This window comes from Microcaecilia unicolor, chromosome 10 (genome assembly GCF_901765095.1).
Source record: "Microcaecilia unicolor chromosome 10, aMicUni1.1, whole genome shotgun sequence".
NCBI lineage: Eukaryota > Metazoa > Chordata > Amphibia > Gymnophiona > Siphonopidae > Microcaecilia > Microcaecilia unicolor.
The window spans coordinates 121,879,401-121,892,866 of record NC_044040.1 but is presented as its reverse complement, the minus strand read 5'-3'; the positions used below and the strand labels follow the sequence as shown (position 1 = coordinate 121,892,866).

The 13,466-nt window shown below is 45.0% G+C and overlaps 1 protein-coding gene across 6 annotated transcripts in view; it reads right to left on the bottom strand.

The window, feature by feature from the left end:
• Positions 1-13,466, bottom strand: part of CEP63 (centrosomal protein 63) — an 802,181-nt gene that overhangs the window by 231,549 nt on the left and 557,166 nt on the right. The gene's annotated exons all lie outside the window — the stretch shown is intronic.

Genomic DNA, 13,466 nt, shown 5'->3' with positions numbered 1-13,466 from the left:
AAATATTTGATCAAAATACAATGTCTAACAATTAATTGTGTTTTACCTAAAAACTATCTAGGAAACTTCCTTATTATGTTATTTTATTCCATATATCCCATAATAAAAGACAAAAATGTTAAGCAATCCATTTTTGACAATATGCATACAAGACAAGTGTACTGTTTATTTATGTTACTGCAATTTATGGTTCACCTATCTAAAATAAAAACTAGGGGCTAGAATTCAGACTGTGGGAGGCAGGCTGGCTAAGTCCCATGGTCAGCGATGAGCCTGGATATTCAATTCTGGACCATTTCCAGTGACCGCAATTGAATATCCGTTTTTTTTTTGGCCGCTATAAACTTAATCGGCTAAGTTAATATTCAGCGCTGGCTGGTTAAGTTTATAGCGGACAAAGATAGGCCTGCTACTTATGTGGAATATGGCTACTTAACTTAGCTGGCAAAGCGCTGAATATTCGCGGCTAGCCATCTATATCACGCGGTATAGCCAGCTAGCTGCTATGCGCTCACTGTGAATATTCCGCGGGAGATAGCTGGCTATCCCCGCTGAATATTGGTGGATAGCCTGGCCAGTAAAATAGCACTGAATATCGGCCAGTAGGTGATTTTGAATTTCCCATATTAAAATACAACATACACAAACATAGAAAAGATAATAACATAAAAATCCAGTATTACAAACACATACCCAACACACACCACATTCAACAATACATAGTGACAGGAGACAAAGTCCAGCATGGTCCATCGAGTCTGACCTGTAAGGTGGTTAGTGTTTTATTTGCCACTTAATTCAGAACACGCAGGTTACTTCATCTGTACCTTTTTTGAAGTGTAAAAGTCATTTAAGTTTTACTTTGATTCCATCCTCTTGCTATATAGGATTCCTCCATATTTATCTCATGCATTTCTGAAAATCAATCACTGATTTTGTCCCTATCACCTCCACCAGGGAAGGCATTCTAGGCACTCACCACCCTTTCTGTGAAAAAGTATTTCCTTAAGATGCTATTAAGTTTACCCAGTGGCGTAGGAAGGGGGGGGGCAGTGGGGCGGTCCGCCCCGGGTGCACGCCGCTGGGGGGGCGTCGTCTCCGTTGGTTCCTTGCTCCCTCTGCCCCGGAACAGGTTACTTCCTGTTCCGGGGCAGAGAGAGCAAGGAACCAATGCAGCCGACGCAGCTCCCAGCGACGTGGACTCGGGGGCGGATTGGCCCTCCCGCCCGCCCCTCGCTTCTAAACTAAGTAAGATCGCGCTCTGGGGGAGGGTGCTTGACGGGGGGGGGGGGGGGGGGCGCATCGGCGACCCGCCCCGGGTGTCAGCCGCCCTTGCTACGGCACTGAGTTTACCTCCTTGCATGTTTGTTTCATGTTCTCTAGTTCTATAGATTCCCATCTTTGAAAGAGACTTTTGTTCATTCACACATTTCAAGTATCTAAACATCTATCATGTAACTCCTCTAGGATATACATATTTAGGTCTTCTCATGTGTCTTCTGGTACAGACCTTCTACCTTTGTAGTCGCCTTCCTGCTTCAAGTCTTTTTATATACTTAGCAAGATACAGTTTCTAAAACTGAACATAGTATTCCAAGTGGGGCCTAACCAATGATTTGTACAATTACATTATCAGCTCCTCCTTTATGCTGGCTATGAATTTCTCTACACAACCTAGTATCATTCTAACTTTGGCCACTGTCTTGTCACACTGTTTAACCACTTTGAGATCTTTAGACACTATCACCCTAACATCCTGTCAGGTTCTCAGGTTCAGAGCTCGCGGGGCCGGGCTCTGGAGCAAACGTGAACCCTTGGGCTGCTGACGAGGAGCGACAGCAGCAGGCAAAACCCACCAACCAACGCTGGGCAAGCACACCGGCAGGGACTGCAGGCATCGCCCAGCGAGCCGGAACACACGGACTGGAATCCCCCGGACTGGAGGACACAGGACTGGAACACACTAGACTGGAACACACCGGACTGGAGCACCCTGGACTGGTCCGTACAGCTTCACCTGCACTTAGCCACTGCCACCCAAGGGTTGAGCCCCTGGGTTCGAGTGGCCAGCAGGACATACTGGATGACACCGGGACCAGGACTGGAAACAGAAGTACTCCTAAATCCTAAACTGACCTACGTGCTCCCAAGCCCTAGACCAACAGAAGTGTTCCTCACAGTAAACTAACAAAAGGACTTCCTAAGCCCTATACTAAAAGGAGTGCCCCAAGGCACTAACCTAACAGGAGTGCTTCTCACAGCACCAAAAGGAAAAGCAGGGGAGCAACAAGGAAGATCAGGGAAGCTAAACACATAAGCTAATAAAGGTGCTTCCTAAGCACCAAACTTCAGCAGACCTAACACAGGTGCTCTGAGCACCAAGCTACAGAAGCTCTACAACTCTAAACTAACTAGGGTGCTCCCAAGGACCAAACAACAAGAAGAGCTCCTAGCACTAAAAGGGAAGACAGGGGAGCCACAAGGGAAAAAACAGGGAAGCCAAACACATAAGCCAAAAGTGCTTCCAAAGCACCAAACACAAGAAGTACTTCTAACAGCCAAATCTGCAGTGTTCCTAACAACACCAAACCCTGAAGTACTCCTATCAGCAACAAAGCTTCCAAAGCCCTACACACAGCAATGCTTCCAAAGCACCAAGAGGGAAAAGCGGGGGAACTACAAGGGAAAAGCAGGAAAGCTAAACACACAGTCACAAGTGCACACTGCACTAACACTAACCTGGACCTAAAGCAAGTAGCAAAAGCAAACATTGCAAAGGCCCTGAAGGGAAGAACACCACTTCATTATCAAGGCCCTCCCTGATGATGTCACACTCCCTAGACCCAGGCAGACAGCACACTGAAACCCAGAGAGGCCCAACCCACACCAATGCAGCACCGTGAAGCACTTGAAGCCAGTACACCCAAAGAGAGGTAGAGCTAACTCAGTCCACACACACAGCTGTAGTAAAGTGAAACAATTAAGAGTCATGCTGCTGGAAGCTGCCAGCATTGAGAGAGAGAGAGAGAGAGAGCTAGCTCAGAAAGGACAGACAAAAGAAACAGAAGCCAGCTAAGAAGCTGACCCCCAGGAAAAAGGTAAGTTTGAGAGGGGTTCTGACCACAATCATAACACATCCCTCTCCAGGGTTTGTGCACGTCTGCTTCTCTCCTATTGCAAACTGGATTTTTCCACCCAAAATGAATATTTCTGTATTTCTCCACACTAAAGCTTAGCTGCCACAAGTTAGCCCAAGCGTCTAATTTTTGTAGATCACTTCTTGCACTATTTACTCCCTATAGGTCATCCACTCTGTTGCAAATCTTTATGGCATCTGAAAAAAGGCAAACATTTCCTTCTATAATTTAAAAATTAATATTTATTAAATTTTCACAGTTTACAATAAACAAGAAACAATCATTCCAAAACAGAGAAACTCTATACAGGAAATTAAATATTACAATCAAACTAAGATACTGGGCCATTCTGAGCCAATAAAATGAAAATATTCTATATAAGGGTTACATAGGGTTACCATTTTTTGTCCTTAAAAAAGAGGACACTTGCCCCGCCCATATCCCCGCCCCATTTCACACCCTCTCCCCGCCCCTTTCCACACCTCGCCCCGCCCCCTGTCGCATTTTCCCCTCCCCCTGGTCACCACCTCACCTCCCCTCCCCCCGGCCCCACCACCACCTCTCCCCTGGTGGTCTAGTGACTTCGTGGCAGGAAAGAGCTCCCTCTTTCCTGCCCAGCGCGCTGCTCTGCATCCTGTATGCTGCCTGTGACGGTCTTGGCGAGATTCAAAATGGCCACCGAGAATTGAAACGGCCTCGCGAGACTTCAATTCTCGACGGCCATTTTGAATCTCTTTCCTGCCCCGAAGTCACTAGACCACCAGGGAAGATCGTGAGCAAGGGGAGGGGAGGTCCGCTGCACGTCAGCCCGCTGCCCGCACGTCAGCATCAGCCCGCCCATTTTTCCAGAAATCCGGACAAATGGGCAGGCTGGCCAAAACCCGTCCGTACGCCCGGACATGTCCTCAAAAAAAGGACAAGTCTGGGTAAATCCGGATGTATGGTAACCCTAGGGTTACATCCTATCTCTCCCCCCCCCCCCCCCCAAAGAAACAAGATTTTATAACTCATTTATTTCTCAAGCAAAAAGGCTTCCAAATGAGAGTGCTCTAAATAAATATACTTACCAACCTTAAAGTATCTTTAATCTTTGCAGCTCCCACTGCCTATATTGCATTAATTTGAGACTCCCCATACAACCTTTTGTAACCTAAAGTCATGATCTTGACATTTTCCAACTGTACCCAGGGAAAATTTAACAGTCTGCTCAACAAATCCCTGCAGCAGTGAATTAGTCTTTAATAATAAACCCCAGATGTCTTGTAAAGAAATTTTACCAGAAACCTCTGTTTATAGTGGAGTCAGTGGTTATATGATCCCCTCTGGTAACCACCTAGTCTCAGAGGAGGCTATAATATGTGGGAATTCTTTCTCTGACCCTTCTACTTACCATAAGAAATATACCATTTGGATAAGTGGGGTAATAGGGTTTCTGCCTTACACCCACCCCAAGATATAGTGGACCAGCCACCCCCAAGATATGGGGTGGCAGAGAAGACAGAAGATATGTTTCTTACAAGGAGGAAGTCTTTATTCCTTACCAATTTAGATAATAATAAAGCAATCAGGCAATAACAAATAGCAATTTGTTATGAGAGGGAGAGAGAGACCACTGCTGTAAAGATTTACTCACTGTTGTACAACAGTGACTTATATATCTTTCTGTACAATGGATTGGGCATCAATCCCCTCCCAAATCATACAGCCTTGCAACTTCAGCTAATTTATGTCTTACTGCATTGTTTACATAGAATGGAACACACTACCTGAATGTTATGGAACACAACATCTTATAACAAGTCCAAGGTTTCTTTTACAGGAGATTTTAGCCGTCATTTTGTTACAGGAATTTCTCCAAGACCCTGGTCTTATAATTGTTTTGTCTAGTAACCTCAATACATCTTCACTTTCAAACTGTATATACATTCTTAGTGTCCTTGTAGAGTCAGTGGCACCAACTCTGTCAGGGAGAGGAAGAGCACTCCTTGCTGTAGAACAGCATGACCTTGAATTCACAGCTTTCAGCAGAAAATACAGAAAAATGCAGCTCAGGCATTTTAAGTTTGAGCCTTTAGCTATGCAGTTCATGGGTCATAACTGACCTGTCAGTGGTCAGAAAAGTGCAAATCAATTCACCTCCCTACTACTACTACTACTATAAATCACTTCTATAGCGCTACCAGTCGTACGCAGCGCTTTACAATTGAACATGAAGAAGACAGTCCCTGCTCAAAAGAGCTTACAATCTAAATCAGGACAAACAGACAGGACCAAAAAGGAGAAGGGAAGGACAGACAGAAGGACACATAAGGATAAGATAAAATTTACAAGTCAGGAGTCAAAAGCAGCATCAAACAGGTAAGCCTTTAGCCTGGATTTGAAGGCAGCCAGGGATGGAGCTAGACGTAATGGCTCAGGAAGCCTATTCAAGGCATAAGGTGCGGCGAGATAGAAGGAGCGGAGTCTGGAGTTAACGATGGAGGAGAAGGGTGCAATTAGATTTGCCTAGTGAATGGAGTTCTAGGGAAGGAGCGTAGGGAGAGATGAGGGTGGAGAGGTAGTGAGGGGCTGCAGAGTGAATGCACTTATAGGTCAACAAGAGGAACTTGAATTGTATACGGAAACGGATAGGGAGCCAGTGAAGTGATTTCAGGAGAGGGCTGATATGGGCATAACGACTTTGGCGAAATAGTTGTGCGGCAGTTTTGAACAGATTGAAGAGGAGAGAGATGGCTGAGTGGAAGACCTGAGAGAAGCAAGTTGCAGTAGTCTAAGCAAGAGGTGATGAGAGTTTGGATGAGGGTTCTGATAGCGTGTTCAGAAAGGAAAGGGCGAATTCTGGCGATGTTATAAAGGAAGAAATGACAGGTTTTAGCAATCTGTTGAATATGGGCAGAGAAGGAGAGGGAGGAGTCGAAGATGACCCCAAGGTTGTGAGCAGACGAGACAGGAAGAATGAGCGTGTTTATTTATTTATTGCATTTGTATCCCACATTTTCCCACCTTTTTGCGGGCTCAGTGTGGCTTACAATACGATATGAATGATGGAAATACAATTTGTTACAACTTGGTTATAGTTTACATTTTGAAGAGTTATACAAGACAATCAAAGTGTTGTTAAGGAATATAAACACTGGAACCAAACCTTGAAACACTGGAAGGAGACAGCGGGAGGTTAAAAGGGCATTATGTATGGTATACATATTTCTGTGAGTAAAGGTATGAGTGAGGTGAGACTACGGGGGATGAGAGTTCGGAAGTGGATGTATTGATGCATTAGTGAACAGTGAGTGTGGACTTTATGTGTTTTGCTTCTTTCCGTAGATTTTTTCAAAAGATGGGTCTTCAATAGTTTGCGGAAGGAGGTTTGCTCATGGATCGTTCTCAGGTTGCGCGGCAGTGAGTTCCAGAACTGCGTGCCCACGTGAGAAAAGGTTGACGCGTGTAGCGTCTTGTATTTTACGCCCTTGCAGTTAGGGAAGTGGAGGTTGAGGAAGGTTCGGGATGATCTTTTGGCGTTTCTGGGTGGTAGGTCTATTAACTCAGACATGTAGGCTGGAGCTTCACCGTGAATGATTTTGTGGATTAATGTGCATACTTTAAAAGTAATGCGTTCCTTGAGTGGAAGCCAGTTTAGCTTCTCTCGTAAGGGTTTTGCACTTTCATATTTTGGTTTTCCGAAGATGAGTCTGGCTGCTGTATTCTGGGCTGTTTGAAGTTTCCTCAGTATTTGCTCTTTGCAGCCTGCGTATAGTGAGTTGCAGTAATCCAGATGGCTTAATACGAGGGATTGCACTAGGCAGCGAAAGACGGATCTTGGGAAGAATGGTCTTATTCTTTTCAGTTTCCACATGCAGTAGAACATCTTTTTGGTTGTATTGTTTGCATGAGTTTCGAGTGTTAAGTGGCGGTCAATAGTGACTCCAAGGATTTTTAGCGTTTCTGAGATTGGAAGGTTTAATTTTGGTGTGTTTATAGCGGTAAATTCGTTCGTGTTGTATTGAGAGGTGAGTATCAGGCATTGAGTTTTTTCTGCATTTAATTTCAGACGAAATGCATTTGCCCATGTGTTCATGATGTGTAGACTTTGATTGATTTCGTTATAAATTTCTTTGATGTCCTGTTTGAAAGGGATGTATATTGTTACATCATCGGCGTATATATATGGGTTGAGGTTATGGTTTGATAGGAGTTTTGCCAAAGGGATCATCATTAGGTTGAAAATGGTTGGTGAGAGGGGTGATCCTTGTGGTACTCCACATTCAGGTGTCCATGCATTAGATGTGGTTGAATTTGATGTAACTTGATACGAGCGCTGTGTTAGGAACCCCTTGAACCAGTTCAGGACATTTCCTCCAATGCCAAAATATTCAAGTATGTGTAATAGGATTCCGTGGTCAACCATATCGAAGGCACTTGACATGTCAAATTGTAGGAGGAGTATATTGTTTCCGGTTGCTATTATTTGTTTAAATTTAGTCATAAGGGTGACTAAGACCGTTTCTGTGCTATGATTTGATCGGAATCCTGATTGGGCATCATGTAGTATTGAGTGTTTGTTTAGGTAGTTTGTGAGTTGTTTTGTTACCATTCCTTCAGTTATTTTGGTTATTAGTGGTATGGATGCTACTGGTCTGTAATTGGTTATTTCGCTCGTGCTTTTCTTTGTGTCTTTAGGAATTGGGGTGAGTAAGATTTTTCCTTTTTCTTTTGGGAAAAGTCCGTTTTGTAGCATGAAGTTTACGTGGCTCGTTAGGTCTATTATGAATTGTTGAGGAGCAGATTTCATGAGGTTATTTGGGCAAATGTCTAGTTTGCAGTGGGACTTGTCCTTTAGGAAACCGTCTAACCCCTTTTTAAACTCTGCCAAGCTAACCGCCTTCACCACGTTCTCTGGCAACGAATTCCAGAGTTTAATTACGCATTGGGTGAAGAAACATTTTCTCCTATTTGTTTTAAATTTACTACACTGTAGTTTCATCACATGCCTCCTAGTATTTTTGGAAAGCTTGAACAGATGCTTCACATCCACCTGTTCCACTCCACTCATTATTTTACATACCTCTATCATGTCTCCCCTCAGCCGTCTCTTCTCCAAGCTGAAAAGCCCTAGCCTCCTTAGTCTTTCTTCATAGGGAAGTTGTCCCATCCCCGCTATCATTTTTGTCGCCCTTCGCTGCACCTTCTCCAGTTCTACTATATCTTTCTTGAGACGCGACGACCAGAATTGAACACAATACTCAAGGTGCGGTCACACCATGGAGCGATACAACGGCATTATAACATCCTCACATCTGTTCTCCATACCTTTCCTAATAATACCCAACATTCTATTCGCTTTCCTAGCCGCAGCAGCACACTGAGCAGAAGGTTTCAGTGTATTATCAACGATGACACCCAGATCCCTTTCTTGGTCCGTAACTCCTAACGTGGAACCTTGCATGACGTAGCTATAATTCGGGTTCTTTTTTCCCACATGCATCACCTTGCAATTGTTAACATTAAACATCATCTGCCATTTAGCCGCCCAATCTCCCAGTCTCATAAGGTCATTCTGTAATTTTTCACAATCCTATTGCGAGTTAACGACGTTGAATAACTTTGTGTCATTAGCAAATTTAATTACCTCGCTGGTTACTCCCATCTCTAAATCATTTATAAATATACTAGTAAAAAAGCCCCGTTTCTGATGCAAATGAAACGGGGGCTAGCAATGTTTTCTTCTGTGTGCATGTGGGAGTGTGTGTGTCCCTGCCCTCTGGCCTCTCTCCCCTCCCCCCTCTGAGTCCTTCACTGTTACAGAGCCAGCGATTTGATTTCGTGCTCCGCTGTTTTCCTTCACTGACTGTGTTACAGAGAGGGCGGGGCAGAGTGTGTGTGTCCCTGCCCTCTGGCCTCTCTCCCCTCCCCCCTCTGAGTCCTTCACTGTTACAGAGCCAGCGATTTGATTTCGTGCTCTGCTGTTTTCCTTCACTGACTGTGTTACAGAGAGGGCGGGGCAGACACTCATAGGGAAACCGGATATCTCGCCCCCTTCACACTTCCGGCTGGAGGCTTCATAGAACGTTGGTGTTGCCTTTTATATAGAGAGAAGATTAAGAAGCAGCGGTCCTAGCACTGACCCCTGAGGAACCCCACTAACTACCCTTCTCCATTGTGAATACTGCCCATTTAACCCCACTCTCTGTTTCCTATCCTTCAACCAGTTTTTAATCCACAATAGGACATTTCCTCCTATCCCATGACCCTCTAATTTCCTCTGTAGGCTTTCAAGAGGTACCTTGTCAAACGCCTTTTGAAAATCCAAATACACAATATCAACCAGCTCCCCTTTGTCCACATGTTTGTTTACTCCTTCAAAGAATTGAAGTAAATTGGTCAGGCAACATTTCCCCACACTAAAGACTTGGTCTCAGTAATCCATGTCCTTGGATGTGCTCTGTAATTTTGTTTTTAATAACAGCCTCTACCATTTTCCCCGGCACCGACGTCAGAATCACCGGTCTATAATTTCCCGGATCTCCACTGGAACCTTTTTAAAAAATCGGCGTTACATTGGCCACCCTCCAATCTTCCGGTACCACGCCCGATTTTAAGGATAAATTGCATATCACTAACAGAAGCTCCGCAAGCTCATTTTTCAGTTCTATCAGTACTCTAGGATGTATACCATCCCGTCCAGGAGATTTGCTACTCTTCAGTTTGCTGAACTGCCCCATTACATCCTCCAGGTTTACTGTGAATTCAGTAAGTTTCTCTGACTCGTCCGCTTGAAATACCATTTCCGACACCGGTATCCCACCGAAATCTTCCTCGGTGAAGACTGAAGCAAAGAATTCATTCAATCTCTCCATTACGTCTTTCTCATCCTTGATCGCCCCTTTTACACCTTGGTCGTCCAGCGGCCCAACCGATTCTCTTGCCGGGTTCCTGTTTTTAATATACTGAAAACATTTTTTACTATGTTTTTTTGCCTCTAATGCTATCTTTTTTTTTTTCGTAATCCCTCTTGGCCTTCTTTATCTGTGCCTTGCATTTGCTTTGACACTCCTTATGCTGCTTCTTGTTATTTTCAGAGGGTTCCTTCTTCCATTTTCTGAAGGCGTTTCTTTTAGCCCTAATAACTTCCTTCACCTCACTTCTCAATCACGCCGGCTGTCTTTTGGACTTCCATCTTTCTTTTGTAATTCGCGGAATATATTTGGCCTGGGCCTCTAGGATGGTACTTTTGAACAGCATCCATGCCTGTTGTACAGTTTTTACCCTCTCAGTTGCCCCTCTAAGTTTTTTTTTTACCATTCTTCTCATTCTATCATAGTCTCCTTTTTTAAAGTTAAATGCTAACATATTTGACTTCCTATGTATAGTTACTTCAAGGTTGTCCTCCCCCTTTCCCAACCTGCCATTTGCTTCATATTAGCATACCATTTAATAAGAGGAGGGGGGACTTGTCCACCCAATGTTGTAAGATGACTTTTTTAGCCAGTACCAGAGCTAAGAGGATGAACCGACATTGGTAAATAGACAACCCCTGGAAGGCCAAATCTGAGTCTAAGCCCAGAAGTAATACCCTGTAATTCCATTCTAGAGACTGATCTACCACATCTTCCAAATGAGCCAGTACCCCTCTCCAAAAATACTGCAGCACATGGCATTCCAGAAAGTGGTGTACTATGGTGCCCTTGTTATTCACACACTTATCACCATCCTCTGAGTCCCATAGGCCCATTGCTTTGCCCTTGCTTCAAGTAAGATACGCATGATGCAAAATCTTAAGTTGAATTTCGTGGAGACCCACATTTGGAGTTATCTTGTAAGCCAACTCAAAGCACCGCGTGAGTTCTGGGACCGAAACCCCCAACATGGCACTCCACTTTTCTGCTAGATAGACGGGAAATTTAGCAGGGCTCCACAGTTTACCCAAACCATACCAACACGAGAGCATATTAAATTCCACAGGCATCTGTGTAAACACCACATCACGGGTGGTAAATATGGGAAATCTTTTGTCCACGTTCTGCAATGTCATAAGGTAATGTTGAAGCTCTAAGCAGGAAAAGAAAAAGTTAGAAGGGATATTCCATCGTTCCTGGCACTCTGCAAAGGAGAGAAGCAGAAGTCCCCTCTCGCCTGCCCCACGTATCTACAGCCCTTCTTTGCCCACTCCCTAAAACATGTTGCAATCCTCCCCGTAGTGAATCCTGGGTTGTCCTGAAACTCTAAGAGCCAGATGCACTAAACCTAACGAGACAGCAACATGGTTTTTAAACTAGTTCTAGGAGGTCACGTGACGTGATGCTCAAGGAACGACGCTGAAGTTTGTTCCTCTGAGCCCCTAGTTCTCACCGGGCATGTAAAGGCGGCGAAACGCAGCAAACTTGCAAAATAAGATACCCCAGACACGTGGGAAAGTACCGGCAATAAGAAGGGCGGCAAAGCGCGAAGAATGGCGGCGAGGGCAGCTAATAAGGAGCGGATCCGAGGGAGAGATGTAGAGGACAAGATGGCGGCGCCCTTGAGTCCCGCGGGTCCCTCTGTCTCGTCAGCATGGGTGACTGAGATCACCTCCGAAATGACGGTGGGTTTGGAAGAGCTCCTGGAGCTCCGACTGACACCGAATGATGAGAAATTGGGGCGTATGCACGCACAATTAGAGGAGCTCTCGAAGGAGTGTGGGGCCTTCCAGGTGAGAACAGCTGAAGTGGAAGATCGAGTCACAGAGATGGAGGAGGTGCAGGGCTCACTACAAAAGAAACTAGCAGCACTGGAAGATAAGGTAGAGGATCTTGAAAACAGATCACGTAGAAACAATCTGAGATTGATAGGTCTTCCAGAATCCTTGCCAGATGCCAACCTAGTGAGCTTCCTGGAAAGATGGCTGACTAAGGAGATAAATCTGCCGGCGGGCAGCTGCCCGCTACAAGTGGAACGCGCCCACAGACTGGGTCAGAAGAAACCTGGTCAGGCTAAGCCGAGAGTAGTCATCCTGAAAATACTGAACTATGCACATAAGCAAGCGATAGTGCAGACCACGAGAGGAGGAAACCTGTTACACTATGATCAGCACAGAATTTTGTGTTTCCAAGACTACTCGGCGGGAGTGGCGGCTAAACCTAAAGTTTTTTCCGGTATTTGCTCTAAATTGTTTGAGTGGAAAATAAAATTCGCCCTCATCTACCCTGCGACTCTCAGGATCACCTATAATGGAGTGGTCAGCTCATACGTGGAGGTGGAGGAGGCTTGGGAATTCCTGAGGCGCATGGAGACGGAGATGACATCTACAGGGGCCACCTGAGGTTATCGATAAGAGCTGGCCATATTTCAACACATGATTCTCTCAGATATGTAGAAGGAGGACATGGAAGGAAGAAGGGTTTTCACTGTTCGTTCTTCTAGACTGACTCTCTTTGTGGATGCGTTTATCCTTAAGGGCTTATGATCAGCGTTGGACATTAATATTTGGATGGACATAATAGAGGGCTCCTTGATGGGGTAATGTAAAAAATAGGGCGGAAATATTGGAATGGTTTTCCTAAATTTTCTTGATGTGGGGGTTTTTCTCTCTCTTCTCCGGTTTCCCTACTTGCTTTTATCTCTGTGATGTGACTGTAAGAGGGAGTGAGAGAGGAGTTGGGAGAGGGGAAAGAGGTAGTTTGCCGAATGTGTGTACGGGTGGTAGGGGGGCGTTAGACGTGACTGCTCCGATGGTAGGAGCTGTAACTAGGGGAGGGGGGAGGGGGTGGGGGGGATGGGATAGGGCGGGGAGGGGAGGGTTGTCAGAGGCTGTCGAGAGGGGAAGTAGGGAGCTTGAAAGTGGGTCAAGCGTGGGAGAGTGTAAGACAGGGTGGAGGATGGAGGCTGGGACATCCTCCCCCAATATATAGCGGAAATACACTTAAAACACTGATCAAGATAAGAAGCAAGATATGGTGAATCTGGTCACCTGGAATGTGGGGGGGGGGGGGGGGGGGATTAACTCACCTATTAAAAGATTGAAAATTTTACAACGCCTACATAGGAACCAGATTGATATTGCATTCCTGCAAGAAAACCATTTAAATGCTGTGGAACATGCAAAGTTGAAAACCTGGTGGGTAGGGGAATGTTTGGCAGCTTCATCCCAGGGGAAAAGGGGGGTGTAACTATCCTTTTTAAAAAGGGGGTGGTGGAGACAGCTAAGATAATAGCACTAGATCCAGAGGGAAGGTATATACTGGCCCAAGCGGTTATCAACCATTGTACAATATATCTTTGTAATGTGTATGCACCTAATCATTACGAAAAGAAATTCTATTGCAATTTGACCTGGATACTTATGACACGAGAGTA